At 41.3% G+C, this 18,804-nt stretch overlaps 1 protein-coding gene across 3 annotated transcripts in view; it reads left to right on the forward strand.

Annotated features, from left to right (window-relative positions):
• Positions 1–18,804, forward strand: part of KBTBD12 (kelch repeat and BTB domain containing 12) — a 106,607-nt gene that overhangs the window by 1,643 nt on the left and 86,160 nt on the right. For 2 of the 3 annotated variants that reach the window (XM_048491925.1, XM_048491926.1), the window contains 2 exons: positions 754–826; positions 1,793–1,901. The gene's annotated coding sequence lies outside the window, so the exon portion shown is untranslated. Of the gene's footprint in view, positions 1–753; positions 827–1,792; positions 1,902–15,721; positions 15,810–18,804 lie in introns of those variants that run through there. The other variant, XM_048491927.1, reaches the window with a different exon arrangement.

Consider the following 18,804-nt stretch of genomic DNA (forward strand, 5'->3'; position numbering starts at 1 on the left):
GTGGGTAGTGGCCCTCTGAGGCATGTCATCTCAATGTAACATGCCTCTGACGATGCTAGTCTTCGATATGGGTGAAACATTTAAGAGCAAAAACTACCAGACCACAGCCACACAGCCCAGAAAACCCACAACAGCTAGATGATTCCAGTTGTGAAAATCTTTGATAATACAGTAACAGCACTGTTAATAATAACAGTTTTATTTTACATTCCAATAAACAAGGCCTCACGTTAGCATACTGTCAGCACTATGCAGGGATTAGTGAGGCAGACGTAAGAAAGATTCCCTGGGAGTAAGCTCCAATAAATAGACCTGAATAGGATTTTGAGCAGACCTGTTTAGGAACTGCTGTCTAAAGACTGAAAGCTTGGAGCTACAAGTTCAAATCCTGCCTTGGCCCTGCACCCCCATCATCTTGTAATGTGTGTAATGTAATAGTGTAGCTGTAATGTAATAGTGGAGACTGAAGCTCAGGAACTGGGGATGTGCTCAGCATGTAAAGGTTTTGCTGTCACTCAGAACAGCCTGAGCTGCACAAGATGGACCAAAGGTCTGGCTAAGTATAAGCTCGCTTAATATTTATCTTTGCTTTATTATTCTGCTCTGTCTCTAAGGAAGTCACAGCGACATCCTCTACTTTACAGTCTAAGTCTGAGATCAGCCAGGCTGAGCAAGAGAGACCAGCCCAGGAAGGATTTGAACTGGACATCGCTGATCTCACTTTGACATCCCTTACGCTTCTTTCTTTCACAGAGGCATTGGCTGGATTGCTGAGAGGATACTTTAAAAATTCTTATAACATGATCCTAAGCAGGCTTGCTCTCAAGTAAGTACCATATATTTCAGCAGGATTTCTTAGCTCAGGATTGCAATCTTAATAGCCTTATATAAATGCTAACTATTATCAATACTCTTGAAAGCACAGGCCCATATAGGTTTCCAATATCAAATTATATCCTCTTCTCTACATATTTCTCTAGAATGAGAAATCAAATTGGCATCGATAAGGCCGCTGCACTTTGTACATGGTCTGTCAGATGCCCCTTATTCTGAGGGATACCCTTTGTTTGAAACTAAAGTCTTGTCTTTACTGTAGCTAACTTGCCACTCATCTGAACTGTCTTTTAAAGAATTGCTCTTTGTTTCACAGTGTGATGTTTTCATACAGCTCAATTCATCCTTCCTTTGATAACTCTACAGTTTTATGAAATTCAGCCCCACATTGTGTGCGCCTCATCTATTTTTATGTACCGATATTTAACTAATTAGTTTTATATGTCACCCTTCATGGGATCAGGGCAGCTTATAATATTAAACAATAAATACAATAAAATATATTAAAAACCACCTGGCTCTTATGGGAATTAAACTATCATAAACAGGAGGGAAATCAAAGCAGAAGTCAAACAAAATAGAGGAACGAGACCATCAATGGAAAAACCATAGTAACCTCAACTGTATACCTGGTGGAACAGCTCTGTCTTGTAGGCCCTGTGGAATGGCACCAGATCCCACAGGGGCTAGGTCTCACTGGAGCAGTGGTTCTCAACCTTCCCAATGCCACGACCTTTTAATACAGTTCCTTCTGTTGTGGTGACCCCCAACCATAAAATTATTTGTGTCTCGGTTCCTAAGACCATTGGAAATATGTGTTTTCTGATGGTCTTAGGCAACCCCTGTGAAAGTGTCATTCGACCCCCAAAGGGGTCACGACCCACAGGTTGAGAACCACTGCACTAGAGAGAAAAGGCCCTGGCTGGTCCCTGGCCGAGACTAACTTGATAACTTTCAGGCCAGGACTCACCAGAAATTGTCACAGCTGATCATAGCCATCTGCAGGGAACACAGGGAAAAGATGGTCTCAAAGATATGATGTCCCCAGACTGTTAAGGACTTTAAAGGTGAGTACCAAAACTTTGAACCTGTACTCCACTCGGAGCTAATGTATATTGTAATAGACGTTGTAATATACATATTATAATATAAATGTATTGTAATATACATTCCTGATAACTGAACCTATTCATCACAGTATGCATTGGATGTGCCCAGTGAACAATAAATTAATAACTAGTGACAGTTAATTAAACAAGTACTCTGGATTAGGCAATGGCTGTGTTTCTCACTTTGTAGTCAGATAAGTGTAATTAAAACATTTTGGGCCAACTGTGCTATGTGCAAACAGAGTGAAAAAGTTCTTTATAGCTTTGGAAGCCTCATGCGTAAGAAGCCAATGTGAACGTACTTGTAAATCCATCAACTATAATTAAAGTTTTCGAATTGAAAGCAGTAGGAAACAAATGCTGTATTTTAACTGTGCTCTAAAAGAAAAATCAGTACACATTGCCTTCTTAAAGGAAGCCTTAATTATGATTCCATTTCAGTTTCACAGCTGTTGTAACATTTCAGTGATTTTTCACCCTTTTTTGTGATCTGAGCTGCTACAACCCCAAAGCCCACACTTGGTTCAGGGTTTAAACACATCTGAGGTACAAAACCTTAACTTTCTCTCTTGAACATATGTTTGATGTTCCTAATTCCCAGACAGCATGCCAGACAGAATTCTGCCATGTTGCCTATACAACAAGGCTTCCTGTAATCCAGAAAGGCAATACACCATTTGATATCACAGAGCATCTGTATGTTTTAAACAGTGTCTCACAAACACAAAATATGTGCCTGCATTTTCAAAACACATTAAGCCACACTGAGTTAGAGACACAGCATTGTGGGTTGTCCTATAGAACAAAAAAGAAATGAAACAGATTAGATACTCACACAAACTAGAGCCTGGAAAGTGAAATATTGAACTACACAGAACTCTTCTTTAAGTTTTGAGGTGTGAAATAAAAAAGCAGGGGAGAAGAAGCAGGGAAAAAGTCAAGGATGCATTGACTTTCACCAAGTGGGGAAAAATAATACTCAAGGGACATCTTTATTGTCGCAATGATCAAAATGGTTAGAGAATATATTGGTAACTACAAGAAGAACAGCATTCTAGTTAAGCATGTATACTTCAGATGAGAAACGCTTGGGAAAGATATGGGGGGGGAGTAGCAGAATCTATAAATGTTTAAAGCAGAATCTATAAATGTGATCCTTCTCTATACTGCTTAAGCATAGTTCCAATAAAACTTCTGATGTTTCATTCTTATTTCTGATAATGTGAGCAGAGTAGTATTCTAGCACCTTTTGTTTGGAGAAATCTTCATTAGAGATTACAGATCCATCCAGTGATGGGATTAAAATTTAACAACCAGTTCCAGTGGTGGGATTCAAATAATTTAACAACTAATTGTTTACAAGCACCATTTTAACAGCTGGTTCTGCCGAAGTGGTGCGAACCTACTGAATCCCACCACTGGATCCATCCCACATTAACATCCCCAGTATTATCTCACTAGACTAGATATTTTGGATGACACTGCTGAGATAATTTGGAACCATTCTGATATTTGTCTATCCATTTTATCCCACCCTTTCTCAAGGAGTTCAGGATGGAGCAAGTAATCCCTACCATCCCCCATTCACACATTTTGACCTCACAACAACCCAGTGAGGTAAGTTAGGCTGAGATTGTGCAGTTGGTCCAACATTAAACAGAAGTTCAGTAGCACCTAAAAGACTTCACAAAATTTATTTTAGCATCCATTTGGGAATCTTTCACCTCAGAGACTTCTAGCATTGATAGTGTACACCTGGTGTTGGACACTGAGGAGAGTTTGGCTATCCTGCTGGTGTACCTTCTGCCTAGCGAACTGGCAAATAACCTACTGAGCCTAATGAAGGCAGTCTGACTGGGTCTTGAGGTATTCTGGGCTAATAGTCCTGGGAGATTTCAATGTCCATTTCTTCTTTGTCCTGTTCTTCTTTGGCATTGGACCTAGCGGCATTCATAACAGTTCTGGAACTCTCCCAGGTTGTGTCAGGTTTCATACATCAATCATACCATTTCCCGGAACTGATCTTTTCGATGGGTATGGACATTGTCCCAGTCTCTGGATAAAGTCTCTGGCCATGCTCAGACTATTTTGTCCTGAAGGCTTGCTGGGCTTGCCTCCTACATAGGCAGCAAGTCTATTTAATCTGCTTAAAGAGACTCATGAATTCAGCTGGTTTCCAGAATGCGCTGTGGGATCCCCCTGCACTTTGTTAGATGAGCTGGTGGAAGACTGGTATAATCGTCTATCTGAAGTTATCAATAGGATCACTCCCTGACATCCTCTTTGTCCCTACTCCAGATTGTCTCTTTGGTATACAAGGGGGACTGAGGGAGAAGAAGTGGGAGCTTAGATGACTAGAGAGTTTGCAGGCAGACTTCTGATGAAGCTGAAAGAACATCCTATAGGACGGTTATGAGATCCTGTGAGGCCTTCATTCCATCTGAAAGCTAATGCCCAATGCAATTGTTTAAGGTAATTTGATCACTTTGACAGTTAGGGGACTCTCAAAATTTTAGTAATTTGGCTGTTAGCTGTGGGGCTTTTGTGAGTGTTTTTATGGATAAAGTTTTGTTGCTCCCCTATGAACTCCTCAACAATGTTAACACAATGAGTGAACTTGAGGCCCATTGACTGTCTTTGAATCCTGTATTAGATCAATTCAGGATGCTCTCTCAAACTGATGTAGACAGGGTCCCGTCTACTGTTAAACTGACCCCCTGCCTCCTCGATCCATGCACGTTCTGATTGGTTAAAACCAGAAGGGCGTACAAGCTTCCCTGGAAGATATTATCAATCTTTCTCTGAATACAGGGGTCTTCCCAGGGAGGTGGTGGTGGTGGTGAGACACTGCTAATGAAACCAACACTACATCCTTCTGACCTTGCCAACTACTTCCCAGTCTCAAATCTATAATTTGTAGTAAGGTAGTTGAACAGGTAGCTGCAGAACAGCTCCAGGCTTTCCTGGAGGCTACCTCAGACTTAAATCCATTCCATCCAGCTTTTGCCCTGGGACAGAGACTGTGCTGGTTGCTCTCACAATCTCCGCAGAAAACTTGATCAGAGCGGGTCTGTACTGCTGGTGTTATTAAATCTCTCAGCAGCAGTTAACCCAGTTAATCACAGTCTGTTGACCCACTGCCACACTGCCACTGGAGTCCTGCAGTGAGACAGTCCTGCAATGACTGAACTTATTTCTCCAGGGTTGGGGACAGAGGGTGGTCCTAGGGGAGAGGATTTCAACACAACATCCTTTGGCTTGTGCACCTCTCCCCATTGCTTTTTTATCATCTATATGCACCTCCTCGCCCATCTAGTCAAGAGTTTTGGGCTGTATTTGGTGATGGATGGCCAGCCGATCTACATCCTGGAAGATCATACCAGATGCCTGGAAGCTATGGTGGTGTGGATGAACCCCAGCTGCCTGAAACTGAACCCTTCAGAGATGGAGATCCTGTGGCTGGGCTGAGGTGGCCTAGATCAGGGGATTCAGTTCCCGACTCTTGATGGAATGCAGCTGGTACCAGCTCCTGCAGTCAAGCATCTGGTGGTGATTTTAGATCTTACATTGGATCTACCTTACATTGAAAGCCCAAATTACCAACCCAGCATTTTTCATCACTGTTGAGCCTAACAGCTGGCCCCTTATCTGACCTGCACTGACCTGTCCAGAATGTTCCATGGAGCAGTCACCTTTATGTCAGAATACTGTAACTCACTCTATGCAGGGCTGCCTTTGAAGTTGCTCCTGAAATATGGCAGCGCAGATCCTTACAGGGACACCATGGTGAGCATATATACCAGATCAAGTTCAAGCCTTGGTACTGACCTTTGAAGTCCTAAATGGTCTGTATCCTTGGGACTGACTCTCCTGGTATACCTCCCAGAGAGCTTTACGCTGTTTGGGAAATAACTCATTAGTGGTCCCTGGCCCCAAAACCATCGGATTTTCCTCGACCAGGGAGAGGGTCTTCTCAGCTCTGGCCTCTGCCTGGTGGAATTCTCTGCCTAATGAGACCAGAGCCCTGAAAGTTGAAACAGCCAGGGTTAAGTAGATCAGCTGGCCTCCCTCCCTTCCCCCCTTTCCTTCCCCCCTTTTTCTCTTCCCTCCCTGTATCTACTCTTTGGAAGATGTGTTTGCTCTGAGTGGCTGTCAGCCATTATTCACCATTGCAAACAAACTAACCACTGTACTTACTATTGTATAGTAGGTATGTATTTTGAGTATAGTCTTGAAGTGAAATTAGGATTTGTAGTAATTGTGTGTTTTAATTTATATATTATATATTGCATATATATTTGTATACTGTAATGCATCTTGTTGGAAGCCACCCTAAGCCTAGCATTGCTGGAGGAGGGCGGAGTATAAATTGAACAGATACATAAAATGTTTTTGATATGACCAGTGGTGGAATTCAAATAATTTAACAACCAGTTCCGAAAGGACTCAGTAGTGGGATTACAACTAGGCAAAAAATTAGCTACCAGTTCTACCAAACTGGGGTGAATAGGTTGAATCCCACCACTGAATATGGCTGACAAAAAACCTATTCTGGAATACATTTTGTTAGTCTTTAAGCTGCCACAGGTCTTTAGTTTTATTTTGCTACAACAGCCTAACACAACTACCCTTCTGGAATTATTATCTCTTTGTGAATGGTACTTACAAGAATCTCCAGGTTTGTATTAAGACATTAAAGCAATGATCCATAAAAAATGAAGCTATGTACCATGGTACCATGTACTATTTCATTATAATTGGCAGTCGTTTGAGTTTTATTATTTTAAGTGCTCTCTGCAAAAGCTCCTGGAAGGAAGCATATTCAACCCTTTTCTGTTTCATCACAATGTAGCCCCATAATTTTTCTTTCAGATGCCCATCAGTGTCCAACAGCCTCTGGCTCCTTAAGAAGTGAAGCAAACACTATCTGAAAAATTAGGCATCATGCCCACGTAGATTTCAAACAGAGAACAAAAGCAGTTCCAACCCTGATCTGGAAATGAACTAATTTTAATGGCTTCTGCTCAACACCATTTGCTGCTAACTTAGAGACCCATTCAGACGAAATCCACCACTTTAAATGTCTTTGTGAAAAATTACTAGTTCTCAGGCAGTATATAAGAGAGACATGCAGCAGACAGTGGCTTCTTAGTTTGTGGTTCATCAGTTGTGCACTAAGCCAGAAGTACAGAAAGCAAACAAAGCAGGCACTTTGCAAAATCAAACACCTTTTTATAAGATTACACATAGTCTCCTATCATGCCCATAACTCTATTATTTCACCTGTATGTAAACAACTGCCAGTCCATTGTGAACAGGCAAACAATCATCTAGATCCCATGCTGAATGCTATACACACAAGTACCTCTATACAAAAACTGCAGTGTGAACTTGTAGGAATTTGCATAAAGCAACCCATCAGTATTTAGGTCTTTATTGGTATCTGCTTAACTCTGCTAATTATATATATCCACCAACAAAGGTTATGTTTGCCCAGGTTGCCTGTGAAAAGAGACCCTTTTTGAGCAATGAGTTGCTAGATTTAAGCCAAAAAGGGGAGATGCTGAATTTTTCCCCTTGCTCCTTGTGGATTACTTAAATTTCTCTTCTCTGCTGGCTGTAACAATCAGCTATTTGGCCGCCTGACAAAAGGGAGACACTTAAAAGGGTTTGAGAGGCTGCAAGATGTTGACAGGAGATGGAGATGCCTCACCCTCTGCAACGGCTGTAATCATGAGTGGTCTCTTTCTGTTGGCATGTCCCAGTGTGTGTCCTCTCAGAAAACTTGATCAGCATAACTTTCTACTCTGGCAGTGCTGTGTAAAACAAACACTGACCATGCAAAATGTTGAATATGTTTTAACAAGATTCCCCAGAGGATGATGAGAAAGGAGAGCTCAAGTTTAAAATGGATGATGCAAAAGCAATATATATTCTCTCCTCTACTGTAAATACAGTTGTTTATCTCCACAACAGAAGTTTATGCAAAACTATTGGGAAAAATCCATTTGAAGTGTGGCATAATACGAAGCATAGCTTAAAACATTTGAAAGTCTTTGGGGCAAGAGCCTATGCCCACATTTCCAAGAAAATAAGCAGAAAACTGGACCCCAGACCAAAGCCTGGCATACTGGTTGGCTACAATCAACATTCAAAGGGATATTGAGTCATGAATCCTGAGACCGTTGAAGTGGAAGTGCACAATGTTAGTTATGTAGATGAAGGCAATATCCTAAATGCTTCTATACAAGATGGCTCCACAGTAGAGAACACCAGCCATGACGCTGAGGAGGTCACCTTCACAAAATTGGTCAGTGGGCCACCTGCTGGGACTGCAACTCAACTAAAGGCTCCTTAGAAAGGGCAGCAGGGAAGGTCAGGCCAACTGAAGGAAAGATTGTTACTACTGTGAGAAGGTCTAAAAAGACTACAAAAGGAATGTTACCAAAGAGATACACTGATTATGTCTGCTATACAAATGCAGGAACCAGTGTGAACCCGCAAACTGGGAAGAGATGATGCAGATATTTATGCATGAAAGAACATGTAGATGGCAGCAGTAAAGGAAGAACTGGACTCGTTACAAAAGAATCAGACTTGGACCCTCAACAAGTTACCACCTGGAAGAAAAGTGGTGGAAAGCAAATGGGTATTCAAGATTAAGCAAAATACTAATGGAAGTGTGAAAAAAAACACATTTGGTGGTGAAAGGATTTTCTTAACAACACGGATATGGCTACTCAGAAACCTTTGCGCCATTTGTTAGATACACCTCCATCAGGACACTATTATGCATCACAGCTTCAAGAGCATTTGGACATAAAAACAGCTTTTCTCACTGGAGAATTGTCAGAGGAAATTCACATGGAACTACCACCTGTAATTGTGCAATTCAAGAATGATCAGCTTGTGTGCAAACTACAAAAGAGTTTGTATGAATTAAAGCAAGCTGCAAGATCATGGAATGAGAAACTGACAACATTGCTGAAAGACCAAGGATTTCAACAAGGAAAACCATTCTTATTCACAAGAGTGAAAAAATGAATAATGTTATATGATACTTATGTTTGTGAATGACGTACTGTTGTGTAGCCAGAATAAAGAGGATGCAGCAGAAATTGCTGACATCTTCAATCAGCTCATGGAAGTCACGCAATTAGGGCAACCACAACAATATCTAGGAAAATAGATTGAAAGAACCCCAGATGATGGATTTCTTAGTCAGAAACACAAAGTGATAGACTTTATAGAATCAGTTAATATGATGAATGCTAAAGGCATGAGATTCCACTGGATCCCATATACTAAAACCTCCAAGATGGAGATTTGCTGGAGGACAATTATTGCTATAGGGAATCAATTGGAAAGCTTCTATACCTGAGTACTGTCATGAGACCAGACGTGTCAGCAGCTGTTGGGATACTGAATAGAAAGACAAGTTTACCCAATCACAATAATTGGAATGCTGTAAAATGCCTAGCTAGATATCTGATAAAGACTGTGGACCTAAAATGAAACCCTGTGACAATTCACAACTAGTGGGGTACATGGATGCTGATTGGGGTGAAGACAAATCTGACTACAGGTCAACAAGTGGATATCTCCTCTATGGAGGCAATTTGATCAGCTAAACTAGTCAAAAGCAGACAATAGTTGATAGATCAACTACTGAGGCTGAATGCATATCTGCCTGTAATGTATGCGAATAGCTGGAATGGATCATTCATCTTCTGAAGGACTTTGGCACAGATGAACTCAAGCCAATCACCTTGTTAGAGGACAATTACACTTGCATTGTTCTGATGAAGAGTGAAGGTGTCAAGAAAGGAAGCAAGCATATGGTTATCAAGTTTGCATCTGTGAGAGAAAAACAACAGAAAAGACTTATTGATGTCCAGTACTGTTCTTCAGAAGATGATGGCAGACACTCTTACTAGGCCACTTACTAAAATGAAGTTTGAGAATTTGTGTAATAAACTGTTTTTATGACTTGTGCGACTAACACTTGAGATGGGGTTTGTTGATATTTGCAAGTGTTTGTCACAACCAGTCATGAAAGCATTAACTATCTGTTTATGTGTAAACATGATGTTGAGGTCACATTCTAATGAGTTATCCTATTGATTAGCTATTGGCCAGTTTGTATATCCATTGCTTACATATCTGTTTACAAGTATACCAGCAGTAATAAAGTTAACCTGTTTTCTTGGTTCTAGGACAGATAATTACTAAGATAGCTATGTGCTGAGACAACTTTAATTCTGTAACAGTGCAGTATAATTGTTAGTGAACACCTCCCAGGCACAGGATGTCTCCAGGCAGGAAGCAATCAAATGGCAACAATCAAATGGCAACTCCAGGCAGGAAGCAATCAAATGGCAACTACTATGCAGATGACCTCACTAATTGATTATGCAACCTCAAAATGGGTGGATTCCACTTGCTTACATATTTTAAAACCAACACATGCAAATCACACTTGTTAATAGCAGCCTTTATACTTATTAACCAATGCAAATGGATCTTCCCACCCTGGACATTCTTCAGGTATATATACTCGACTTGCTTTACTACCATCAGATGCTCTGAAGATGCCAGCCACAGAAACATCAGGAGAAAATGCTACTGGAATATGGCCATACAGCCTGGAAACCCCAAGACACCCCAGTGATTCCGGCCATGAAAGCCTTCGACAACACAGTGTATTACAATGTTTATTATTTTTCTCCATGTTGCCCTACCCCTTTAGCTAGCAAACTTTTACATAAGGCAACTCATCAGTATCTGGGTCTTTATTGATATCTGCTAAATGCTAATTATGTGTAACCATCAACAGAACTGCAGTACAAAAAGTGAAAAGATCATCCACCAGTGACAAAGGAGTGCCTCATTCCTTACGTGAGACGCTTGTTTGATCTGGATCAGGTACACAGAAGATATTTCCTATATGCTTCCCATGGCTTGGATCGTGCTGAAAATCTTCCTCCTGAAGCAGCCTGAGATGCTGCTTTTAAGGGATTGAGACCCCTCCCTCAGATGAGCATGAAGGGAAAGTTGTTTTGCCACCAAAGGGAGGAATCTTCTAAAATTATTGCCCCCCCCCCCCAAAAAAAAATGTACAGAAATGATCAGCAGGGTAGGATTCATCCATATTTTTTTCAATGGATGTAACATCAGCATTAAAAACTGTAATAAATATCCTACACCCTATGTGAATACTAGCCCAAAACATACCCAGAATAATATTTCTTTGCCTGTTTTCCATTCTATTCTTGAGAATCCTGAGTGTACAAGGAATGTTGAATTTTGGCCTCTAGATATTTTGGATTATTTCCCTTGCAGTCACACCTTTTGTTCTTGGATGCAACTGTAGAGAAAATCAACAAGAAGGAGCTGGTTGCCCATCTGCTGTTCATCCTGGGTTTAGAGCCTGAAAGACCACCTGAGAAAATTGAATAACGAAGGAGCAGGGGATCGCAACTGTGCAAGAATAAGGCAGAAAATAGCTGTCCGGGTCAACCATGTTTACATATTGAGAATACTGAAGAATCTTTGATTACAGTATTGAACATTATTTATCACTGGGTCATCTTATGCTTCTTGGTGTTATGCACCAAGTTTTGCTTCTACCAACAGAATTAGCCACATTACAATTTCTACTGAGCCATAATGGAAATCTTCCTGCTAATGCCCTGGTACAAGGGTTTTGGGGGTTGGGGGGGCGGGGGGAGAAGGCCACATCTACTTTGTGAATCAAATTATCCTTGTTGTCTCACTGTAGTTCCCAAGCAGGAAGAAAGAAGCAAAAAGGATCTATGTTCTCTGAGACGGAGAATGTGCTTCTATTTCCTGGCCATGCGTTATGTTGAATAGCTTCACTCCCCTGGCAAGAATAATACTTCCTCATTTCCCCTTGATTCAAGAAAGGTTGCTTGCTGCCTTCCACTTTATATTTCTTTTTAAATTTTCCATTACTGCCCACATTGTGTTGGTATCTCCATCTTTGGGTATCACAAATGTTTCCCAGTAGTACACCTAGAAGTGTTTTACTAAAAGTAACTTCCTGTAGATTAGCTAGCCCTTGTTTTGAATAGATGACTTCTTAGTCAAATCAAGGGAACTTTATCTGCCTAGTATGGAAATTCTTGGCAAAAAGAGGCTAGACAGTTATTTGCACTCCACAAAAGACTCATGAAAGGTAGGGGCATCTAACTCTGTATTTACAGACTTGTCTGGTCTGTTCGCCAATTAAGACTGTAGACCCCATCCCTCACTACTATTTATTCATTAGTTCCTTTTTATTTATAGTCTACCTTTCTCACTGAGACTACAGGTGGATTACGTAATGTAAAAAGAAGGGAATACTGTGATCACAAAAAGTCAGCATGGGATTCTGAAAAACAAGTCATGCCAGACTAATATCTTTTTTTGATAGCGTGACAAGCTTGGTAGACGAAGTAAATGCTGTGGATGTAGCATACTTTGATTTTAGTAAAGGTTCTGACAAGGTGCCCCATAAAATTCTTGCAAGTAAGCTAGTGAAATGTGGACTAGACAATGCTACTATTAGATGGATTTGTAATTGGTTGACTGACAGAACTCAAAGTATGCTCATCAATGGCTCATCATCCTGGAGAGAAGTGACTAGTGGGGTGCCACATGGTTCTGTCCTAGACCCAGTGCTATTCAATATTTTTATCAATGACTTGGATGATGGAATAGAGGGCTTGCTAATCAAATTTGCAGATGACAGCAAAATAGGAGGGATAGCTAATACCCCAGAGGACAGAGCCAGATTTCAAAATGACCTGGACAGATTAGAGAGCTGGGCCAAAACAAAATGAATTTCAACAGAGATAAATATAAGATACTACAATTAGGCAGAAAAAATGACACACACAGATACAGGATGGGTGACACCTGGCTTGCCAACACTACATGCGAAAGGGATCTGGGAATCTTAGTAGACCACAAACTGAACATGAGTCAGCAGTGTGATGTGGCGGCCAAGAAAGCCAATGTGATTCTGGACTGTTTCATTAGGAGTATAGTGTTTCAATTGAGGGATATAATTGTACCTCTCTATTCTGCATTGGTTAAACCTCACCTGGAATATTGTGTACAGTTCTGGGCACCACAATTCAATAAGGATATTGACAAGCTGGAACAGGTCCAGAGGAGGGCAACCAAAATTGTAAAAGGTCTGGAATCCATGCCCCACAAGGAGAGAGTGCCCACATATGAGCAGTTGTTGATCTTGCCCATTTTCACGTGGCATCTCTAGAAGGCCCTGTTCAGATGAGCAAAGTGCCATAGCAGGGCATAGGAGGAGAAGTAGTCATGTAGATATGCAGACCATGAAGGGATTTCTATGTGATGGCCACTGCTTTGAATTGAACTTGGAAACTAATAAGCAGCCAGTGGAGTGACTGCAGAATGAGTTTAGTATGCATGTAGCAGCTTAGTTGATAGAACCAAGCTGCATGCTCTGCACTAATTGGAATTCCCAAGTTGATTTTCAGGAGATATCTATATTGAGTGCATTACAGAAGTCCAGTCTTAATATTACTGTAGTGTGGATCTAGGTGGCCAGATCAGCCAAGTCAAGATAGAAGGCTATCTTTTGCTTCTTCAGCAGTAATGCTGAGTCCAGTATAAGCCCTAGGCTCTCAACCAAGTAAGCAAGGGTCAGTTGAAATCTACCAAAAGTGTCCTTCAGGATCTCTGGCTTTCCAGCCATTATTACTTCCCTCTTGCCATGACTCAGTATTGGGGGAAGTTATTGCCTTGTATCTAATTTTCCAGAAAGTTGGGGATAGATTCAGTGATTTATTTAGAAGAGACATCAATGACTCATTTATAAGGTCCTTACATGATTTCAGCAATCAGGAAGGACAAGGATCCAGAAAACATGTGGTAGCTTTCAAGAAGCTTGTAATATATGCAGGCACTTCTCTGTCCAGGTAAGAAGTTATAAAAACAGAAACAAGACTCAGCAATGACTATATACCTGTCAGACATCATTTAGCTAGCTTTTTCCTATTCATAATAAGTAAAGAACAGTAAAATATCTAGATTTCCTTGTTGCATGCTTGTTATATGTGCCCGACTCTATATTTGTTAAGTGCTTGTGAGTATGGCACTGGGAGATGGTGTGTAGTCTAGGTTAATTAACCAGGAGCAAAAAGGTAAGATTCTGTTTATAACACAGCTTGTTACCACTTGTGTTCTAATGGTGGATATAGAAAAAAGTAATTTGTGCAGCAAGTAATTTGTGCAGCCTTGCTGTTCTCACTTTGAGCTTGAGCTTATGTTTGCTTGTATATAAGAAAACTGCAGGCTGACCTGGCTAAGTACCTTGCCCTTTACTTAAAAGGCATGACTAATGCAAATGGGACCACTTGTGTCTTGTGTGTGTGAGAGAGAGAGGCAGATGCTTAAGTGCTTTGCTAGATTAGGATGGGATAACAGTACAATCCTCGACAGAGTCACACTCTCCTAAATCCACTAAAGTCAATTGGAGTGGATGGGCCTAACTCAGCTCAGGACTGAACTGCTAATCTTGTAGAATCATCCATGGAAACAGATCTGTGTTTGCAAGAATAAAGGAAAGCAACTGTGCCTTTTAGGGATGGTAAATGATGGGAGAAAGGAAAAACCTAATGCAGGAAAGGAAAACAGCTGCGTATAAATAGAAAAACACATAAAGCAGGGATGTCAGGAGGGGGGAAGAAGAAATGAGGGACTAAAAGGGCAAAAAACAAGGAAAGATTTTGAAGGTCCAATTAGAGGTGCAGGAATGTTTGAGGGTTATGTTCATCACTGTTTTCATTTTACAAAAATATTTTTATCCTACTTGGAATAAGTTTGGTTCAATCATGGAAGGAACACGCCAAATGAAAATAAATGGAACAGTTGCTAAGCCAGCACAGTTTTTTGCCTAACTTCTCTGACTGCTCTCCAAATCCAAACCGCCAAAGGATAAAAAAGAAAGGATGGGCACAGTGTAGAAACCAAAACAGAACAAGAATCCACTGTGCCCTGGCTGCCACACAAATTATAAATTATGAATGTGAAATTTAATAAAGTGCAATCATGAAAAAAGTGCAGAAAACCAACAGTTGTATAACACAGTATATCAACAATGTGGACCTGTAGTCCTATACCGAGGCACATTAAGCCACAACCAGAAGCATCATGAGTTAAACTTCATGTTGAGAAAAAGGATGACAGGCACTAAATTCAACTCATTCACCAGTCAATATTATAGTTGTGTGTGTCACTTGCATGCTCTGTCAGCCCCTCTGAGTGACCGTTAAGTAGGTTCTCCACATAGTGGAGCAGCAGTGGTGTAGTGGCTAAGAGCAGGTGCACTCTGATCTGGAGGAACTGGGTTTGATTCCCAGCTCTGCTGCTTGAGTTGTGGAGGCTTATCTGGGGAATTCAGATTAGCCTGTACACTCCCACACACGCCAGCTGGGTGACCTTGGGCCAGTCACAGCTTTTCGGAGCTCTCTCAGCCCCACCTACCTCACAGGGTGTTTGTTGTGAGGGGGGAAGGGCAAGGAGATTGTAAGCCCCTTTGAGTCTCCTATAGGAGAGAAAGGGGGGATATAAATCCAAACTACTACTCCTCCTCCTCTACTGCTGGTACCCATAGTAAGCGCCTGGTGAAATTGACACGAATATGCCAAATACACTGAATGGGCAGCTAGATGCAGAATGCAACCTGCAGTAAATAGTGTTTTCAGAAAAAGCCTTCCTCAGTGGTCACACAGTTTCATGCTGAAATGCTGCATGTTCATGGATCTATTTAAAGACCTTGATGAGAAGCAGCTGTAGCCAGCTCCCTAGTGTGTCTTAAAGGTAATAAGAACATAAGAACAAGCCAGCTGGATTAGACCAGAGTCCATCTAGTCCAGCTGATAAGTCCAATATAACTACATCTGCACTTATATTAATATTTTCCATTATAGGTCGGTGGAGGATCCTGTTGGTCAGCATACAAAAATCAAAAATGTTCAATAATTTCATTAAAAACTGGACAGATCATTTCCCATATTCAAACTCCATTCTGAACATGTGTTAAGTTTATAAATCCACTGCGCTTCCTATCTTAAGTGCCTTTTTATGTCTATTCTTACTTGTGGTTTTACCTCGTAATTAGATGGTATACAGAACTTAAAGTCCCTATGGCTTCTGTGCACTTGTGGCTAATCTTAGATGTGTACTCAAGCATGCGTGTGCATATCATTCTGAATGTCATTCCTACATATAATTTATTACATGTGTATACAAGGACATATACCCATTGTTTTGTGGCACATGTTGAAAAATGAGATAATCACCATATGGTATTAGTAATGGGGTGAACAAAGGCTCTGATATCCACTGATAAATCACAAGCCCAGTAGTGCCCACATCTGAAATGTCCTGAAGTGATATCATTCATTCATTTAGCCTTTATTTGGCATAAAGAAGTGATATCACCGGATGGGGTGTGTGGCGAACCTCCTGCCCACTGCTGCCCTCCGGGGCTTGAACCGTCCCTTCTAACCCTTCCCGGGTGATGTTCAACCTAGTCTCTGCCCCAGGTACTGGGGGCTGCAGTGATTTGTGGAGCCACTGGACACAGGGTGGCTGAGGGGCCCAGCTGCCTTTGATCTCACAGTTTCCCTCCCTGAATGGACCCCAGGGGTCCCACTCCTTCCTTCCTATGCTTTGCCTGTTTCTTTTCTCCTCCTTTTTCTACTTCTGCCTGGGTTTGTTTTCCTTCCACCTCTCAAACCCTGTCTTTCTCCTCCCCCCCCTCTCTCCCTCCCCCCCTTTGTGTTCTATCCTCTACCTTCCACCAATCAAGAAATGAGTGGGAGAGAACTTGTGTCTTTTATTGAGAGAATCCAAAATGAACTCTCCTGCCTCGTCATGTGGGATGTTGGTGTAGAATGCACCAATATCCATGGTGAGGAATACTGCACCCTCCGGGCAAACCTTATTAATGATAGTGCCTACCTTCACCTTGTCAGAAAAAGAGTTCCACAACATGGGAGCAACAATGAAGAAAAAACAGGTTCTAGTTGATGTCTGGCAGACTACGTTAAGTAGGAGTTGGTCCAAAGAATGTAGTGGTTGCATGGGAGGAGATGGTACTTTAGATATGCAGGTCCTAGACCTACACTTTCATAGGAGGAATTTGTGAAGAATTGTTTCCTTTGGCATCCCCAGGTAAACAGACTTGACACAGATGCAGGCGAAACATTAGGAACAAGATCCACCAGACCAGAGCCACATAGCCCGGAAAACCCACCACAACCAGTTGAATCTGGTTGTAAAAGCCTTCGACAAGACTTGACACGGTCTTTCTGCTCTAATTTACTGCCAAAGCCTCTTTCGTTGTAATTTGATTTGCAAAGTGGATTTAATCAGATGCATTTGCCAAACCATTTGCAGTTCTCCTGAATCTGCTCCTAAAGATCTGCTTCAGTGATGCTGACAAGGATGATTAGAAAAAGGACAAGCTTAAAAAGCAGTCTTAACATCAGAGAAATGTCAAGTAAGAAGAAAAAAAATGGAAGGCATTCCTTTGGGTTATGGCACCAGGGAACAGCCAGCAAAAGGAGAGACAAAGCAAGTCAAGAGGTTGTATGGATAGCAAGCATGAAGCATGAAGAAGAGGAATCAGCATGGCAGCAAAACACGGAAAGTCCCAGTGACATGCAAGTGTGTTTGAGAAAGGAAAATCCAAAATGCTTTTGCTAAACTTTTCAAATAAATTGACATAGACTTTTAAAGTAAATGGACATAAAGAGGTACCCTGTCAGATGTGACAGTGGGCTATCTAGTGCATTCAGGATAACTAATTGCTGGAGAGGTCCAACAAACCAGGCACAAAAGACAAGGTGCTCCTGATAGTCAGAAGTTCATGGTCTCTTGATGTGGAGCGTTCCATTAGGCATCATGGCATGTAGCCACTGATGAACCTATCTGCATTAATCTTTTAGGACCAAACCAGATTTTTATAACGTTTGGGTCTGGGTTCCCAACAGCCACACAGCAGCTGTACAGAATGGTTATAATGGCTCCCACTCCCTCCCCTGCCGTTTTCCCATGCTGAAACAGCACTGGGAGGGAAGTTATTTCCAGTTTTGTCGCTGCATATTCACAAATGCTCCTTATGCTAATGGCCATGCCTGCATCCATTGAATTCCATAAGAGAATCACTCATTGAGTGAAGAAGTACTTCTTTTTGTCTATTCTGAATTTGTTGCCCACCAATTTCATTGGGTATCTTTGAGTTCCAGAAGAGGGAGAAAATTTTCTTCTACTTTCTCCACCCCAACGGTTGAGAAATCATGACCCAGTTCTCATGGGGTGAATTTGGAGCCAATGTGTCACCTCTGAAATCAGTCAGAGGGAATGGACACTAAAAATTGAACCAAGTTTCTTAGTGGATCCGCAAGGATGGAAGCCTGTGCACAAAGCAAGGACATGGGCTGGAGAAATGGCAAACCTGAGGCTTCCCTGCAGCTCTACAGATATGACTAACAGCTGTCCTTGTGTCAAGTACGTGGGCCACCAAAGAGAATATTCAAAAAGCATTGAAATAATCAGTGACAATTTTTGAGTTACAGCTGACATAAAACTAGTCGGTCAGTTTTCACTCTAATTCAAAGTCAAAAGCAGTACAGATGTGTGGAATCCATTAAGGTCTCTACGATATCTTCTTCACAGAAGAAAAAAAAATTAAGAGAAATAAGATTTGAGTAATCAGGGACTAATAACAACAACAACAAATAGGTCAAAAAATTGTGGGACTTCCAAATACAAACTCATAAAGTATTGGCACATGATACACCAGAAT

Source organism: Sphaerodactylus townsendi, linkage group LG03 (genome assembly GCF_021028975.2).
Source record: "Sphaerodactylus townsendi isolate TG3544 linkage group LG03, MPM_Stown_v2.3, whole genome shotgun sequence".
NCBI classification, from domain to species: Eukaryota; Metazoa; Chordata; class Lepidosauria; order Squamata; family Sphaerodactylidae; genus Sphaerodactylus; species Sphaerodactylus townsendi.